Source organism: Mobula hypostoma, chromosome 3 (genome assembly GCF_963921235.1).
Source record: "Mobula hypostoma chromosome 3, sMobHyp1.1, whole genome shotgun sequence".
Taxonomy (NCBI): domain Eukaryota; kingdom Metazoa; phylum Chordata; class Chondrichthyes; order Myliobatiformes; family Myliobatidae; genus Mobula; species Mobula hypostoma.
This window is the reverse complement of record NC_086099.1, coordinates 1,257,218-1,274,562: the sequence shown is the minus strand read 5'-3', so window position 1 is coordinate 1,274,562 and position 17,345 is coordinate 1,257,218. Positions and strand designations below refer to the sequence as shown.

Sequence of the window (17,345 nt, the reverse complement as noted above, 5' to 3'; positions counted from 1 at the left end):
TTTCTTTCCATCCCAATCAAACTGTGACACCATTTTCAGTGAATTATGGACCTGTAATTGCAGATCCCTTTCTTCTACATCACTCCTCCGTGCTCGACCAGTCACTGTGTAAGACCTACCCTGGCAGGTCCTAACAAAGTGCAACACCTTGCACTTGTCTGCATTAAACTCCATTTTCCATTTCTCAAACCAGTACGAGCGCTGAGCCACAACTGATGTCTGGCGGCCTCTGCTGGTGCTGCCACGTCACACCTGAGTGACGTCAGCTGTTGGCGAAAAGACTTCGGTTTTCAGAGCTTTTTGGATTTCAGAATTTCGGATAAAGTAATGTGCACCTGTACTTATATATCCGGTTCCTGTACATACGTTCCAATAACATTCCCCCTACTGATGTCAAGTTCACCAACGTACAATTTCTTTGTTTGTTTTTAGAGCCTTTCTTGAACAGCAAAACAACATTGGCTGTCCTCCAATCCTCCAGTACCTCACCTGTCACTAAGGATGATTTAAATATCTGTGCTTGGGCCCCGACAATTTCTGCAGTTGTCTTCCACAGGGTCCCAGGGAACAACTTGTCAGGCCCTGGGGATTTATCCATGGTAATTTGCCTTAAGACAGCAAACACCTCCACCTCTGTAATCTGTCCAGGGTCCATGAAGTTGATGCTGCTTTGCCCCACTTCTATGGACTCTGTGTCCATCTCCTGAGTAAACACAGATGCAAAAATAATATTTAAAATCTCCCCCATATATTTTGTCTCCTCATATGGTTTACCATTCTGATCTTCCAGAGGATTAATTTTTTCCCTTCCAATCTTCTTGCTCTTAACATATCTGCAGACTCCCTGAGGATTCTCCTTCACCTTGTCTGCTCGGGCAACCTCATGCCTTCTTTTATTTCTTTCATAAGTGTTCACTTGAATTTCCTGTATTTCATAAGTACCCCATTTGTTCCTATCTGCCTGTACCTGGTATGCACCTCCTTTTTATTGATCTGGAGATGAAAGCCAAAGGGGTGATAGAGCTGCATGGTGGGAGGTGGGGGTAGGTGGGTGTTTAAAGTTGCACGGGGAATGGGAGCCTGAATAACAGAACAGATAGTGGAGGGGTTGTGGAGACAGTTGTTGTTCTGTCCTCAAAGTCAGGAATGAAAAAGTTGAGCATGGTGCAGTGAATATGCTGAGCCCTGTATATTTCAATACAAGGAGCAGTGTAGGAAAGGCGGATGTGTTCAGGGCATGGATCAACACCTGGAATTATGACACTAGGATCTGGCAACTGTGGACTGGGACAGGCTGCTTTATGGCAAAGGTGTGCTTAGTAAATGGGAGGCCTTCAAACCGAAATTTTGAAAGTACAAAGCGGGTATGTGCTTGTCAGAATAAAAGGTAAAGACAGAAACTGTAGGAACCCTTGTTTTTCAAGAGATATTGAGACCCCAGTGAAGCGCAAAATGGAGTTGCATAACAGGGATAGGCAGGTAGGTTCTTGTGGAGTATAAGAAATGCAAGAGAACACATAAGAAATAAATCAGGATGGCTAAAAGAAGGGATGAGGTTGCCCTCACAGAAAAGATGAAGGACAAACATCAGGGATTCTAGATGTAGATTAAGAACAAAAGGACCTCAAGAGACAAAATTGTTTAATGGCAATCCACGTATGGAACCAAAACAGATGGGGGAGATCTTAGATATTTTTTCATCTCTATTTACTCCGGAGATGGACACAGGGTCTATGGGAGTGTGGAAAAGTGCCATTAACATCGTGGACGCTGTACAGATTAAAGAAGAAGAGAGGTTTGCTATCCTGAGGCAGATTAGGGTGGATAAATCTCCAGGGTATGACAAGGTGCTCCCTCGGACCCTACGGGAGGCAAGTGCAGAAATTGTCGGGGTCCTAGCAGAGATAATTAAATCATCCTTAGTGACAGGGGAGTTATCAGAGGATTGTAGGATAGTCAAAGTTATTTCGCTGTTCAACATAGAACACAGAACATAGAAATCTACAGCATATTTCAGGCCATTCATCCCACAGTGCTTTGCCAACCATGTAACTTACTCTAGAAACTGCCAAGAATTTCTCTTGTGCATAGTGCTCTATTTTCCTGAGCTCCATGTACCTATCTAAGAGGCTGTTAAAGACCCTGTTGTATCTGCCTTGACCACCGCTCCTGCCAGTGCATTCCACGCACCCACCACTGACTGTGTAAAAAAACTTAACCCTGATATCCCCTTGGTGCCTATTTCCAAGCACCTTAATGGAACCATCATTTCAACTTGGCCAAACTACCCTGGAAAACGTGGACCACTTTCCGTATCTTGGAAGTCACCTCTCCTCCAATGTCGACCTTAATAACGAGATCCAACATCATCTTAAACGCGCTGAAGCAGCTTTTGGATGTCTCCGAACAAGAGCCTTTCATGATCGTAACATAAGAACAGACATCAAAATGTTAGTGTACAAAGCAGTGGTGATCCCAACGCTCCTGTATGCATCAGAAACCTGGACAACATACCGACGACATCTGAAGGCACTTGAAAAGCTCCATCAACGCCGTCTTCATAACATCTTAAGTATCAGCTGGGAAGATAGAAGAACCAACGTCAGTGTGCTAAATGAAGCAAAAACAACAAGCATTGAAGCCTACGTCATCAAGAACCAACTAAGATGGAGCGGTCATGTTGTTCGGATGAAAGTCGAACGTCTGCCAAAACAAATCTTCTACCCCCAGCTTAAAGAAGGCAAACGTAAAAGAGGCGGACAACAGAAGAGATTTAAAGACGTCTTAAAAGCCAACATGAAGAAATGTAATATCGACATCAACTATTGGGAAACTAATGGCAAGGACAGGAAACTCTGGCAAGCCATCATCCGAGAAGGAACAGCAACTTTCGAAGCCAACAGACGTGCGGAATTAGAAGAAAAGAGAAGAAAATGGAAAGAGAGGCAGCAACAGCCAAAGACCGATCTGCCATCTGGAACTACCTGTTCTGAATGCGGAAGAACTTTCAAAGCCAAGGTTGGACTCATAAGCCACGAGAGCCCCTAAGTAGATCAACAGAACGAAGACCATCATCCTCGACCTCAAGGGATAGCCACAACGAATACTATGCCCCTCATGTTAGCCATTTCAGCCCTGGGAAAAAAAAACCTCTGGCTATCCACACAATCTTACCCCTCCTCATTTTATACACCTAAAGAAGGCTCTAAACAAAAACAGGAAATTATACATTGCCTTGAGGATTGTTGGAAGTATACAAAATTATTAGGGTATGGATAGGGTAAATGCAAGTAGCTTTTTCCACTGAGGTTGGGTGGAACGACAACCAAAGGTCATGGGTAATTGGCTTCCACATTTAACAAAAATTTTACGGGATCACATGGAAAACCTCTTCACTGAATTGATTGTGAGAATGTGGAATGAGATGCCAGCACAAATGGTGCATGTGAGCTCAATTTCACCATTTAAGAGAAGTTTGGACAGGTAGGTGGATGGTAGGGGTATAGAGGACGATTGTCCTGGTGCAGGTAGTTGCATTAGACAGCTTAATTGTTTTCAGCATTGTCTAGATGGGACAAATGGCCTGTTTCTGCACTGAACTTCTCCATACTTTGGCCAAACTTGTTTGGAAGGGAAAAGGTAGGAGTGACAACGGAGCAGCAATGGCTGGAGTTTCTGGGAGCAATTCGGGAGCTGAGTGATAGATACATCCCAAAGAAGTGGAAGCATTGGAAAGGCAGGAGGACACAACCGTGGCTGAAATGAGAAGCCAAAGAGAGGGTAAATAATAGAGCGCAAAATATTGGGAAGCTTTTAAAAACCAACAGAATATGTCTTTAAAAGAATCACATGAGGTCAGGACATGAAATTATGATATTGTAGTCATTAATGAGTCTTGGTTGCACCCAACAGTCTGAGGCATTTAGAGGAGCAAAATATCCGGGGCCTCAATATCTCTGGAAAACCAAGGTTCCCTGCACCAGTTACGTTTCAACTTTTATTTTGGCAGACACATACAAACTCCACATCCTCAAAATTTCACTTCTGAAGAACTCCCACTTACCAAGTACTCCTTTGCAAGAAAACAGTCTGTCCCAAACCACACTTGTCAGATCCTTTCTGATACCATCAATATTGACCTTTCTCCAATTTTGATTCTCAACCCATGCTCCTGACCTCTCTCTTTCTATATTTACTTGGAATCTCATGGCATTATGATCACTAGCTGCAAAGTGTTCCCATACACTAATTTCTGTCACTAGCCCTGGATCATTTCCCAATAGCTTATTGCACACTTCTACGGAGGAAATTCGACGTACTGATTAAGGGCACATTTGACAAACTCTACCCCATCTAGTCCTTTTATAGTATGGGAGTCCTATTCAATATACGGAAATTTAAAATTGCTTACAATCTCAACCTTTGTTTCTTGGCATAGTTTGCGATCTCTCTACAAATTTGTTCCTCTAAATCCCCTAGACTGTTTGGTGCAACCAACTCCCAGTAATGGCTACAATATCATTAATTCCATGTCCTGGGCTCATCTGGCTTTCCAACGATGCTTCTTGGATTGTGATAAACACAGCTTGGGACAGTCATTGCACCATGCTCAACCTTTTGATTGCTGACTTTGTCTGAGGTCTGAACAACATCTGTCTGGTGTCCAGAGAACAACCTCTCCCTGAATGTTACAAAAACAAAGGAGCTGATTGTGGCCTACAGAAGGAATGGAGACAGGATAAACCCTTTTGACCTCAATGGATCTGCTGTTGAGAGGGTGAACCGCTTTAAGTTCCTCGGCATACATGTCACCGAGGATCTCACCCGGACTATACATACCGGCTGTGTGATGAAAAAGGCACAACAGTACCTCCTTCACCTCAGACTGTTGAAAAAGTTTGGTATGGTTCCACAAATTTCTACAGGGACACACTTGAGAGCATCCTGAGAGTCTGCATCACCGCCTGAGATGGGAACGATACTTCCCTCAGTCGCAGAACTCTGCACAGAGTGGTGCAGACAGCCCATCCCATCTGTAGATGCGAACTCCCCACTATCCAGGATATTAACATTACTGTGTAAAAAGGACCCGTAGGATCATTGGGGACCCGAGTCACCCCAACCACAGACTATTGCAGATGCTACCATCCGGGAAACGGTACCACAGCATAAAAGCCAGGACCAACAGGCTCCAGGACAGATTCTTCCACCAGGCCATCAGACTGATTAATTCATGCTGATACAATTGTATTTCTATTTTATATTGAGTGTCCTGTTGTACATATTCATTATTATAAATTACTATTAATTGCACAGAGAGATAACGTAAAGATTTCTACTCTTCATGTAAAAGTCAAATCAATTCAATTCACCCTCTCCACTATCTGTTCTGTCATTCTGGCTCCAATCCTCCCTGCAACTTAGTTTAACCACCCACCCCACAGGGAAGCACTAGCAAGCCTTACCACTAGGATATTAGACCCCTTCTAGTTCTGTTCCCCTAACTAACAAATCCCCTATCATCTATTTGCTTTCCTCTGTCAGGTAATCCCCCCCAACAGTTTCTAAAGTGGTCGACCTGTTGTTGTGTGGGATGGCCACAAGAGTACTCTGCAATGGCTATTTAACCTCATTCCCCTTCCTGACTCTCACCGAGTTTCCTGTCCTGAACCTTGGGTGTAACTCACCTCTCTTCATGTCATATCCATCACCCCTTCCAACGCCCGGATGATCCGGAACTCGTCCATTTCCAGCTCCAACTCCTTAAAGTGCAGCTTGATGCACATCTTGTAGATGAGGGCATCAGGGACACTGTAGGTCTCCCCACCTTCCCACCAATGTCCCCTCTAATTTGAAATAAGTGTGCAAAAATCGTGTGCTATGCAATTTTTACCCAGTGACAACAACATGGTGCACACTGAATTTTGTATAGAGAGGTACTTATTTCAATAGCTAGCAAATCACTGTCGATAAGAACTTTTACCTCCTCTGGGTTTGATCGACTTCATTTGCACTCCCACACAACCTATGTAGCAGGCCTTTAGCGGATCATGAAGGATTTTCTCACCAGAGGAGGGAGAACAAGGAGTACACAAAAAAATGCTGGAGGAACTCAGCAGGCCAGGCAGGATCTATGGAAAAGAGTACTAATGCTGAGTTCATCCAGCATTTTGTGTGTGTTGCTTGGATTTCCAACTCCTGCAGATTTTAGCAACATACGTCAAAGTTGCTGGTGAACGCAGCAGGCCAAACAGCATCTATAGGAAGAGGCGCAGTCGACGTTTCAGGCCGAGACCCTTCGTCAGGACTAACTGAAGGAAGAGTGAGTAAGGGATTTGAAAGCTGGAGGGGGAGGGGGAGATGCAAAATGATAGGAGAAGACAGGAGGGGGAGGGATAGAGCCGAGAGCTGGACAGGTGATAGGCAAAAGGGGATACGAGAGGATCATGGGACAGGAGGCCGAGGGAGAAAGACGGGGGGGGGTGACCCAGAGGATGGGCAAGAGGTATATTCAGAGGGACAGAGGGAGAAAAAGGAGAGTGAGAGAAAGAATGTGTGCATAAAAATGAGTAACAGCTGGGGTACGAGGGGGAGGTGGGGCCTAGCGGAAGTTAGAGAAGTCAATGTTCATGCCATCAGGTTGGAGGCTACCCAGACGGAATATAAGGTGTTGTTCCTCCAACCTGAGTGTGGCTTCATCTTTACAGTAGAGGAGGCTGTGGATAGACATGTCAGAATGGGAATGGGATGTGGAATTAAAATGTGTGGCCACTGGGAGATCCTGCTTTCTCTGGCGGACAGAGCGTAGATGTTCAGCAAAGCGGTCTCCCAGTCTGCGTCGGGTCTCACCAATATATAAAAGGCCACATCGGGAGCACCGGACGCAGTATATCACCCCAGTCGACTCACAGGTGAAGTGATGCCTCACCTGGAAGGACTGTTTGGGGCCCTGAATGGTGGTAAGGGAGGAAGTGTAAGGGCATGTGTAGCACTTGTTCCGCTTACACGGATAAGTGCCGGGAGGGAGATCAGTGGGGAGGGATGGGGGGGACGAATGGACAAGGGAGTTGTGTAGGGAGCGATCCCTGCGGAATGCAGAGAGAGGGGGGGAGGGAAAGATGTGCTTAGTGGTGGGATCCCGTTGGAGGTGGCGGAAGTTACGGAGAATAATATGTTGGACCCGGAGGCTGGTGGGGTGGTAGGTGAGGACCAGGGGAACCCTATTCCTAGTGGGGTGGTGGGAGGATGGAGTGAGAGCAGATGTACGTGAAATGGAGGAGATGCGTTTAAGAGCAGAGTTGATAGTGGAGGAAGGGAAGCCCCTTTCTTTAAAAAATGAAGACATCTCCCTTGTCCTAGAATGAAAAGCCTCATCCTGAGAGCAGATGCGGCGGAGACGGAGGAATTGCGAGAAGGGGATGGCGTTTTTGCAAGAGACAGGGTGAGAAGAGGAATAGTCCAGATAGCTGTGAGAGTCAGTAGGCTTATAGTAGATATCAGTGGATAAGCTGTCTCCAGAGACAGAGACAGAAAGATCTAGAAAGGGGAGGGAGGTGTCGGAAATAGACCAGGTAAACTTGAGGGCAGGGTGAAAGTTGGAGGCAAAGTTAATAAAGTCAACGAGTTCTGCATGCGTGCAGGAAGCAGCGCCAATGCAGTCGTCGATGTAGCGAAGGAAAAGTGGGGGACAGATACCAGAATAGGCACGGAACATAGATTGTTCCACAAACCCAACAAAAAGGCAGGCATAGCTAGGACCCATACGGGTGCCCATAGCTACACCTTTAGTTTGGAGGAAATGGGAGGAGCAAAAGGAGAAATTATTAAGAGTAAGGACTAATTCCGCTAGACGGAGCAGAGTGGTGGTAGAGGGGAACTGATTAGGTCTGGAATCCAAAAAGAAGCGTAGAGCTTTGAGACCTTCCTGATGGGGGATGGAAGTATATAAGGACTGGACATCCATGGTGAAAATAAAGCGGTGGGGGCCAGGGAACTTAAAATCATCGAAAAGTTTAAGAGCGTGAGAAGTGTCACGAACATAGGTCGGAAGGGATTGAACAAGGGGTGATAAAACAGTGTCGAGGTATGCAGAAACGAGTTCGGTGGGGCAGGAGCAAGCTGAGACAATAGGTCGGCCAGGACAGGCAGGTTTGTGGATCTTGGGTAGGAGGTAGAAACGGGAAGTGCGGGGTGTGGGAACTATAAGGTTGGTAGCAGTGGATGGGAGATCCCCTGAGCGGATAAAGTCGTTGATAGTGTGGGAGACAATGGCCTGGTGCTCCTTAGTGGGGTCACGATCGAGGGGTAAATAAGAGGAGGTATCCGCGAGTTGTCGCTGTGCCTCGGCAAGGTAGAGGTCAGTACGCCAGACTACAACAGCACCCACTTTATCAGCGGGTTTAATAATAAGGTTAGGATTAGTGCGGAGGGAGTGGAGAGCAGAGCGTTCCGAAGGAGTGAGGTTGGAATGGGGACAAGGTGCGGTGAAGTCGAGACGGTTGATGTCCCATCGGCAGTTGGCAATAAAGAGATCCAGAGCAGGCAGAAGACCAGAGCGGGGTGTCCATGAAGAAGAGGAGGGTTGAAGACGGGAGAAGGGGTCATCGGTGGGGGTGGAAGAGTCCTTGCCGAAGAAGTAGGCTCGGAGACGGATACGGCGGAAGAAAAGTTCCGCATCGTGGCGAACACGGAACTCGCTGAGGTGTGGGCGAAGGAGGACAAACGTGAGGCCCTTACTGAGAACAGAGCGTTCTGCCTCCGACAGTTGAAGGTCGGAGGGGATGGTAAAGACCCGGCACGGATGAGAGCTGGGATCAGAGGGGGGAGGGGGGAGGCTGGGGGTGTCAATGGAGAGGGGAGGGTTGGGGTGAGAGGAAGATGGAGCCTCTGAGGGCCCAGGAGCTGACGGTGGGATCTGAGGAAGACGGGGCTGCGGAGTGGTGGTGGGGGAAGGGGAGACGGGAGTCACAACAGCAGCACATAAAGACCCGGCCTGGAGTTCAAGGCTGGAGTCGCAGTTGGTGGTTGCGTAATCATTTCGAATGTGTCCATGGTCATTGCTGGAGTCCGGGTTTTGAATATGTCCTGAGGTGTTGGAGCCGCCGAGATCAATGGCAGGCGCCGCAATTGAAAGTTCATGCCTGCTAGCGTCGGGGCCGGCAGGCTCTGGAGTCCGTAGATGTAAGATCTTACGATCTTTGCCTAACATGACAAAGTCAAAAAAACGGCGATTGCAGGCGTGGATCCGCCGGAGGATGAAATAGCGGGTAGGACCATTACAGACGGCGAAGAAAGTGTCCCGAAAGTGTGGAAGGGTCTGGGATAGGGACACCAAGTACCTCCTCATGGCGGAGAGCGTCACCTTCAGAGCTTGACGGAAGAAGCGGCGAGAGGCAGAGTCAATAAAATGTGAGTACCTGGGATCCTCAGAAGGTCCAAATTGAGAGGCTTGGAAACGAATCCTAAAGCCAACTGGAGTAAGTTGGCGACGGAGGCACGTTCCAAGAAAGGATACATGGCTGTGATAGCGAGTCTGAGTCAAAATGTGGTCGAAAAGTTGAAGAGCCGAAGAAATTACAGATGGGGAGCAGTGAGAGATGGTTTCACTGAACTCCCGTCGAAGAGAGGATCTAAACTTCTTCGGTGTAGGCATCACTGGAAGAGGCTTCGCAGTAGTGAATTTAAACGCAAACAACAGGAATTCTGCAGATGCTGGAAATTCAAGCAACATACATCAAAGTTGCTGGTGAACGCAGCAGGCCAAGCAGCATCTATAGGAAGAGGCGCAGTCGATGTTTCAGGCCGAGACCCTTCGTCAGGACTAACTGAAGGAAGAGTGAGTAAGGGATTTGAAAGCTGGAGGGGGAGGGGGAGATGCAAAATGATAGGAGAAGACCGGAGGGGGAGGGATAGAGCCGAGAGCTGGACAGGTGATAGGCAAAAGGGGATACGAGAGGATCATGGGACAGGAGGCCTAGGGAGAAAGACGTGGGGGGGGTGACCCAGAGGATGGGCAAGAGGTATATTCAGAGGGACAGAGGGAGAAAAAGGAGAGTGAGAGAAAGAATGTGTGCATAAAAATGAGTAACAGCTGGGGTACGAGGGGGAGGTGGGGCCTAGCGGAAGTTAGAGAAGTCAATGTTCATGCCATCAGGTTGGAGGCTACCCAGACGGAATATAAGGTGTTGTTCCTCCAACCTGAGTGTGGCTTCATCTTTACAGTAGAGGAGGCCGTGGATAGACATGTCAGAATGGGAATGGGATGTGGAATTAAAATGTGTGGCCACTGGGAGATCCTGCTTTCTCTGGCGGACAGAGCGCAGATGTTCAGCAAAGCGGTCTCCCAGTCTGCGTCGGGTCTCACCAATATATAAAAGGCCACATCGGGAGCACCGGATGCAGTATATCACCCCAGTCGACTCACAGGTGAAGTGATGCCTCACCTGGAAGGACTGTTTGGGGCCCTGAATGGTGGTAAGGGAGGAAGTGTAAGGGCATGTGTAGCACTTGTTCCGCTTACACGGATAAGTGCCGGGAGGGAGATCAGTGGGGAGGGATGGGGGGGGGCGAATGGACAAGATTTTCTCTTGTTTGTGATTAGAGGTAGAACAAAGGTGATTTTCTCAACTGGCGATATAAAAGATTTTGTTCCCTTTCTCCGAGTTCCCAATCCTCGCATTTAGATAGCTGTAGCTCAGCTCTGTCTGAGAGATCCATCGGTTCCCGTTCCCTCATCAGCCGGAAGCTCCCCGAGGCCCGTGTACGGATCGTGGGGCTGAGAGAGAGGGACCAGAGCAGTACTGTGCCGGGATTGTGGGCCACAGTGTCCGGGGTTCACAGCAATTGACCCCCCCCCGAGAACCCGCTCTTACCTACTTCGATCATTCCTGGGCCCTTTGTGTACGGCGCGCATGCGTGACATTCGGTAACATCAACAACCCTGACGCCTGCGCATTTGATCGGTGCTTCGGCGACGGCGAAATTCTAAACGCAGGGCTTTATGGGTAACCATGGTACCATTAAAGGTTTCTTCGGGCACCGGTTCCATGTCCATACCTCAGTTTTTTTTGTGTGGCGGCTCCCATAGACAATATACTCAATATCAACAAGTATTCCGTGTATCTCATGCCAAAGTACAATCCTCTTACAAATGCAGATATGAAACACAAAAGTTGCTGGAAATACTGAGAAGCACACTCAAAAAATCCTGGCAGCAACTAAGCAGAGGAGTACACAGTCTAGGCATGCTGAAGGGGCTCGGCCGAAACATTGTCTATTTATTCCTCTCCACACTTGCTGCCTAATCTGTTGATTTCCTCCAGTATTTTGCAGAAATTAACCAAACAGTTTCGAAATGTTACTGATCTTTCATTTATAGCCACATCCTGCTGGTCTGATTCCTCTTCCTCTTCCTCCTCTAGGTCCCATCTTTTCTGGATCCCCAAAGCCCTGACTCATGCTGAAAACTCTTCGGTTTCTGACTCGGTTCCATCGAAGATTCACTCCCTGGTCTGCTATCAGACTTTAGAGGCGCATTGCAACAACCCAGCTGTCTGAGGCACAGTCCTTTGAAATGAGTGAAAATGACCCAAAACATTGAAAAGATCAGGGAAGAAGGGGTTTAACCACCATAGTCCAGAGCCCTGAAGAACGTCAAACCACAGTGAGCTCATTGTCTTATTCAGCCTGGAGAAAAGCATGCAGGGAATTCATGCAGGTGTGTAGGATGTTGAGAGCATTGGTCGTGTGGAAAGCCACAGGCTTTTTTCCCAGGGCTGAAACGGTTAACTCGAGGAGGCACAGTTTTAACCTGCTTGGAGACAGAATCTACAAGCATTTGGATAGACAGGGACTTATTAGGGAGAGTCAACATGGCTTTGTGCGTGGTAGGTCATGTTTGACCAATCTATTGGAGTTTTTCGAGGAGGTTACCAGGAAAGTGGATTAAGGGAAGGCGGCGGATATTGTCTACATGGATTTCAGTAAGGCCTTTGACAAGGTCCCGCATGGGAGGTTAGTTAGGAAAATTCAGTCGCTAGGTATACATGGAGAGGTGGTAAATTGGATTAGACATTGGCTCGATGGAAGAAGCCAAAGAGTGGTAGTGGAGAATTGCTTCTCTGAGTGGAGGCCTGTGACTACTGGTGTGCCACAGGGATCAGTGCTGGGTCCATTGTTATTTGTCATCTATATCAATGATCTGGATGATAATGTGGTAAATTGGATCAGCAAATTTGCTGATGATACAAAGATTGGAGGTGTAGTAGACAGTGAGGAAGGTTTTCAGAGCCTGCAGAAGGACTTGGACCAGCTGGAAAAATGGGCTGAAAAATGGCAGATGGAGTTTAATACAGACAAGTGTGAGGTATTGCACGTTGGAAGGACAAACCAAGGTAGAACATACAGGGTTAATGGTAAGGCACTGAGGAGTGCAGTAGAACAGAGGGATCTGGGAATACTGATACAAAATTCCCTAAAAGTGGTGTCACAGGTAGATAGGGTCGTAAAGAGAGCTTTTGGTACATTGGCCTTTATTAATCAAAGTATTGAGTATAAGAGCTGGAATGTTATGAAGAGGCATTGGTGAGGCCGAAACTGGAGTATTGTGTTCAGTTTTGGTCACCAAATTACAGGAAGGATATAAATAAGGTTGAAAGAGTGCAGAGAAGGTTTACAAGGATGTTGCCGGGACTTGAGAAACTCAGTTACAGAGAAAGGTTGAATAGGTTAGGACTTTATTCCCTGGAGCGTAGAAGAATGAGGGGAGATTTGATAGAGGTATATAAAATTATGATGGGTATAGATAGAGTGAATGCAAGCAGGCTTTTTCCACTGAGGCAAGGGGAGAAAAAAAACCAGAGGACATGGGTTAAGGGTGAGGGGGGAAAAGTTTAAAGGGAACATTAGATGGGGCTTCTTCACACAGAGAGTGGTGGGAGTATGGAATGAGCTGCCAGATGAGGTGGTAAATGCGGGTTCTTTTTTAACATTTAAGAATAAAATGGACAGATACATGGATGGGAGGTGTATGGAGGGATATGGTCCGTGTGCAGGTCAGTGGGACTAGGCAGAAAATGGTTCGGCACAGCCAAGAAGGGCAAAAGGGCCTGTTTCTGTGCTGTAGTTTCTATGGCTCTATGGTTCTATGGAAGTAGGTACAGAGGAGATGTCAAAGTTAAGTTTTTTTAAACAAAGAGTGGTATGTGTGTGCAATTCACTGCCAGCGACAGTGGTAGAGGCAGATACAATAGGGTCTTTTAAATGACTCTTACATAGTAGATTGGTAGATGGAGCTTAGGAAAATAGAGGGCTATGCGGTAGGGTAATTCTCAGCAGTTTCTAGAGTAAGTTACATGGTCGGCACAACATTGTGGGGCAAAGGGTCTGTAATGTGCTGTAGATTTCTATGATTCTATGAAATTCAAGGGAAATCTATCCTATGCAGTGGTGACCAGCTGCAACCTGATATCACAGAGAGAGTGAGAGGAGAACGGCAGGGAAAGATTTTGATATACTGATATGGAACAGAAACATAGGCAAGGACAAGATAGGCCGAGTGGTCTCTTTAGTGTATACTGTGTGTGGTAGAGACAGAAAGTACCTGAGACACGGGATTTGATACAGAACTGATTTATCTTTCACAGATCCACAATATTAAACATCAGTCTAGGTTAAGGCTAACATCAGCAGAATGGACTCCTCCAATGCCCAGTGACCAGGGTTCAGTCCTGCGTGCGATGAGCAGCCGCAAGAACTGCAGAATCTGACAGTAACAGTCCCTCAAGAACCTGCAGCTGCCTTCAGTCACCATGCTGGTTAAACATTTAACACAGAGCCATTCATATGAGAATTTAGCCTTTTCTATTTTTCTGAGCTTCCCATAAATGTGTACAGTTTAGTTAAGCTTTGCTGCAGAATTTCCACACAATTAAAAGAGTTTATTACATTTTTTATTTTTAGTTTTGCACTACTTATATGTTTTAACTATTTAACATGTATATTATTGTAATTCGTAGTTGTTAAAATCTAATGTTATGAATTAGATTCTACTGCTGTCGCAGAGACAACGGATTTCATGACATATGCCACTGCTATTAAACCAGATTCTGATAATTGGTATGGGAGACCCACCACCGGTCACCTGATCCCAGTTACCGCAGATCGTAATGCGAGATTGAAGCCTTTTCCATTTATTTGCATTCCTTAGAAATGACAACAGTTAAGTTTCCTTCTGTGGTTCCAGAGCAAAAGCTCAGTCTGTCTAATGTGTCCACACAATTAAAATGGGGAATTTGTTTATTATCATGGCGTACTGAACTACAGTGAAAATCTGCCTGACGTACCATCCACACAGATCGATACATTACGACAGTACATTGAGCTGATATAGGACAAAACAATAGCTGTAAGAAAGCATTGTGGCTGCAGAGAAAGTGCAATGCAGATAGACATATGGTGCAGGGTCACGTCGAGTTACATTGTGAGGTCAAGTCCATTTTATTGTACTGGAGACCATTCATTTGGTTTATAACCGCAGACAGGAAGCCATCCTTGAGCCTGGTAGTATGCGGCTTAAGGCTTTTGTATCTCTTCCCCGATGGGGGAACGGGTGTGCAGCAAGGATATCCAGGTTGTGGGGATCTTTGAGCACACGGCCTGCTTTTCCGAGGCAGGGAAAGTGTTGGAAGAGTCCATGGATGGGAGGCTTGTTTCTCTGATGTTCTCTGCTCTCCAAAGTTCTCTGCAGTTCCTTGCAGTCATGGGCAGAGCAGTAGCCATACGAAGGCATGAAGTACCAACAAGAAGCTCAGAGACCTCGGCCTTCACCCAGCCTTGTGTAGCTGAATCCTGTCTGAACACTGGCAGGTGGTAAGAGTGGGCTCCCTCACCTCTGTCTCTCTCACCCTCAGCACACATACCCCACAGGGTTGTCTCCTTGGCCCCCTCCTTTACATTCTGTGCCACTCATGACTTGCGTCGCCACCCACAGCTCCAATCTGCTAATTAAATTTGCTGACGACACGACATTGATTGGCCTAATCTCAAATAATTATGAGGCAGCCTACAGAGAAGAAGTCATCACCCCGACACAGTGGTGTCAAGAAAACAACTTCTCCCTCATGGTGACAAAATCAAAGGAGCTGGTTGTGGACTACTGGAGGAATGGAGACAGGGACCAAATGCAACATTTCCAAGTCTGTTTTTGCACATTTTAATATTGATCATGAAGATCTAGAACCATAGAACCATAGAAACTACAGCACAGAAACAGGCCTTTTGGCCCTTCTCGGCTGTGCCGAACCATTTTCTGCCTAGTCCCACTGACCTGCACATGGACCATATCCCTCCATACACCTCCCATCCATGTATCTGTCCAATTTATTCTTAAATGTTAAAAAAAACCCCGCATTTACCACCTCGTCTGGCAGCTCATTCCACACTCCAACCACTCTCTGTGTGAAGAAGCCCCCCCCCAATGTTCCTTCTAAACTTTTCCCCCCTCACCCTTAACCCATGTCCTCTGGTTTTTTTCTCCCCTTGCCTCAGTGGAAAAAGCCTGCTTGCATTCACTCTATCTATACCCATCATAATTTGATATACCTCTATCAAATCTCCCCTCATTCTTCTACGCTCCAGGGAATAAAGTCCTCACCTATTCAAATTTTCTCTGTAACTGAGTTTCTCAAGTCCCGGCAACATCCTTGTAAATCTTCTCTGCACTCTTTTAACCTTATTTATATCCTTCCTGTAATTTGGTGACCAAAACTGAACACAATACTCCAGATTCGGCCTCACCAATGCCTTATACAACCTCGTCATAACATTCCAGCTCTTATACTCAATACTTTGATTAATAAAGGCCAATGTACCAAAAGCTCTCTTTACGACCCTATCTACCTGTGACGCCACTTTGAGGGAATTTTGTATCTCTATTCCCAGATCCCTCTGTTCCACTGCATGTACTGTATTTTACATACAGTTAATGACATAAAACATGTTTATAGAGTGTTACTGACAGAGAATCGTATAATTTGTGTTCCGTGTGTTATCTGAATGTACTTGCCTCTGATGCTGTCACAATCAGTGTTTCTCTGTACCTTCCCGTAATTGTGCACTTGGCAATAAATTCAACAGGACCAGAGAAATCTCAGTCAGATTTGATCATCTTGACAGCTCGTTAGGTCGAATGTATGAGACAGTACACTGATAAATGCAAAACCCTGAACAGTGTTAATGATCAGAGGGATCTTAGACTCCAAGTTCATCGCTCCCTGAAAGAGACTGCACAGATTGATTGGGTGGTTAAGAAGGCAAATGACGTGGAAGTCCTTATTAGTTGAAGCGTTGAGTTGAAAGGTCGGGAAGTTGTGTTGCAGCCGTTCCGAGCCTGCGGTCGGACTGTGACTATTTCTTTAAGAGCGCCGGAGTGAGGAGGCGGGACTGTGACGTCAGTCACAGGTTGACAGCGCTGACTGTGGACTTAACCGTCAGAGAGAGAGATCGGCAGACAGGCAGTCGGCCAGTCTAGAGAGAGAGGGAGAGAAAGAGAGAAAGAGAAAAAGAGAGAGAGACAGAGAGAGAGAGAGAGAGAGAGAGAGAGAGAGAGAGAGAGAGAGAGAGAGAGAGAGAGAGAGAGAGAGAGAGAGAGAGAGAGAGAGAGACAGAGAGAAAATCTGATAGCTTCAGTTTGTCGCAGCTGAGGCCTGGAACTCTCCTATGCTCGCAAGAGTGCGTTGATCATCGGTGCACGGAACCACAACTAATGTGTGTGCCTTTCACGTCGTATAATCCATAGGAGATGACTCCAGTGTGAACTCTGTTGCTGCTGGTTCGTTTCTAAAACGCTACAGTTCGTAACACAGCTTTATAAATCTAGTTAGACCACATCTGGAGTGTTTCATACAGTTCTGGTCGCCCCCATTCTTGGAAGGATGTCGGGGCTTTGGAGGGGGTGCAGAAGAGGTTTACCAGGATACTGCCTGGATTCAAGGGCATGAGCTGTAACGAGAGGCTGGACAAACTTGTGTTGTTTTTTCCAGAGCGGCGCAGGCTGGGGTGAGACTGGATGGACGTTTATAAGATTAAGAGAGGAACAGATAGAGTTGACAGATGATATATTTTTCCTAGCGGTTGAAATGTCTAATACATGTAAGGTGAGAGGAGATGTGAGCGGCAAGCTGGTTTCTTTCCACAGAGTGGTGCGTAGCTGGAGTCTCTGCCTCGGGTGGGAGACCCCACCAATCACGTGATCCCTTTTGCGCCCCCCCCATTTAACCACAGATGGGCAGCAGCTGTAACACTCACCTCGCGCATGCTCACTGTCTCTGGGTGGGCGGTGTTTTCCT

At 46.6% G+C, this 17,345-nt stretch overlaps 1 protein-coding gene across 5 annotated transcripts in view; it reads right to left on the bottom strand.

Moving 5' to 3' along the window:
- LOC134343802 (zinc finger protein 235-like) overlaps window positions 1-17,345 on the bottom strand; it is a 44,415-nt gene that overhangs the window by 8,343 nt on the left and 18,727 nt on the right. Inside the window, exons 1-2 of one of the 5 annotated variants that reach the window (XM_063042548.1) lie at window positions 10,872-10,889; window positions 5,688-5,846 (exon numbers count right to left, since the gene is read on the bottom strand). The exons of 1 other annotated variant lie outside the window; for it this stretch is intronic. The gene's annotated coding sequence lies outside the window, so the exon portion shown is untranslated. Of the gene's footprint in view, window positions 1-489; window positions 704-5,687; window positions 5,847-10,871; window positions 10,901-17,345 lie in introns of those variants that run through there. 3 more of the 5 variants (XM_063042549.1, XM_063042550.1, XM_063042551.1) reach the window with 3 other exon arrangements.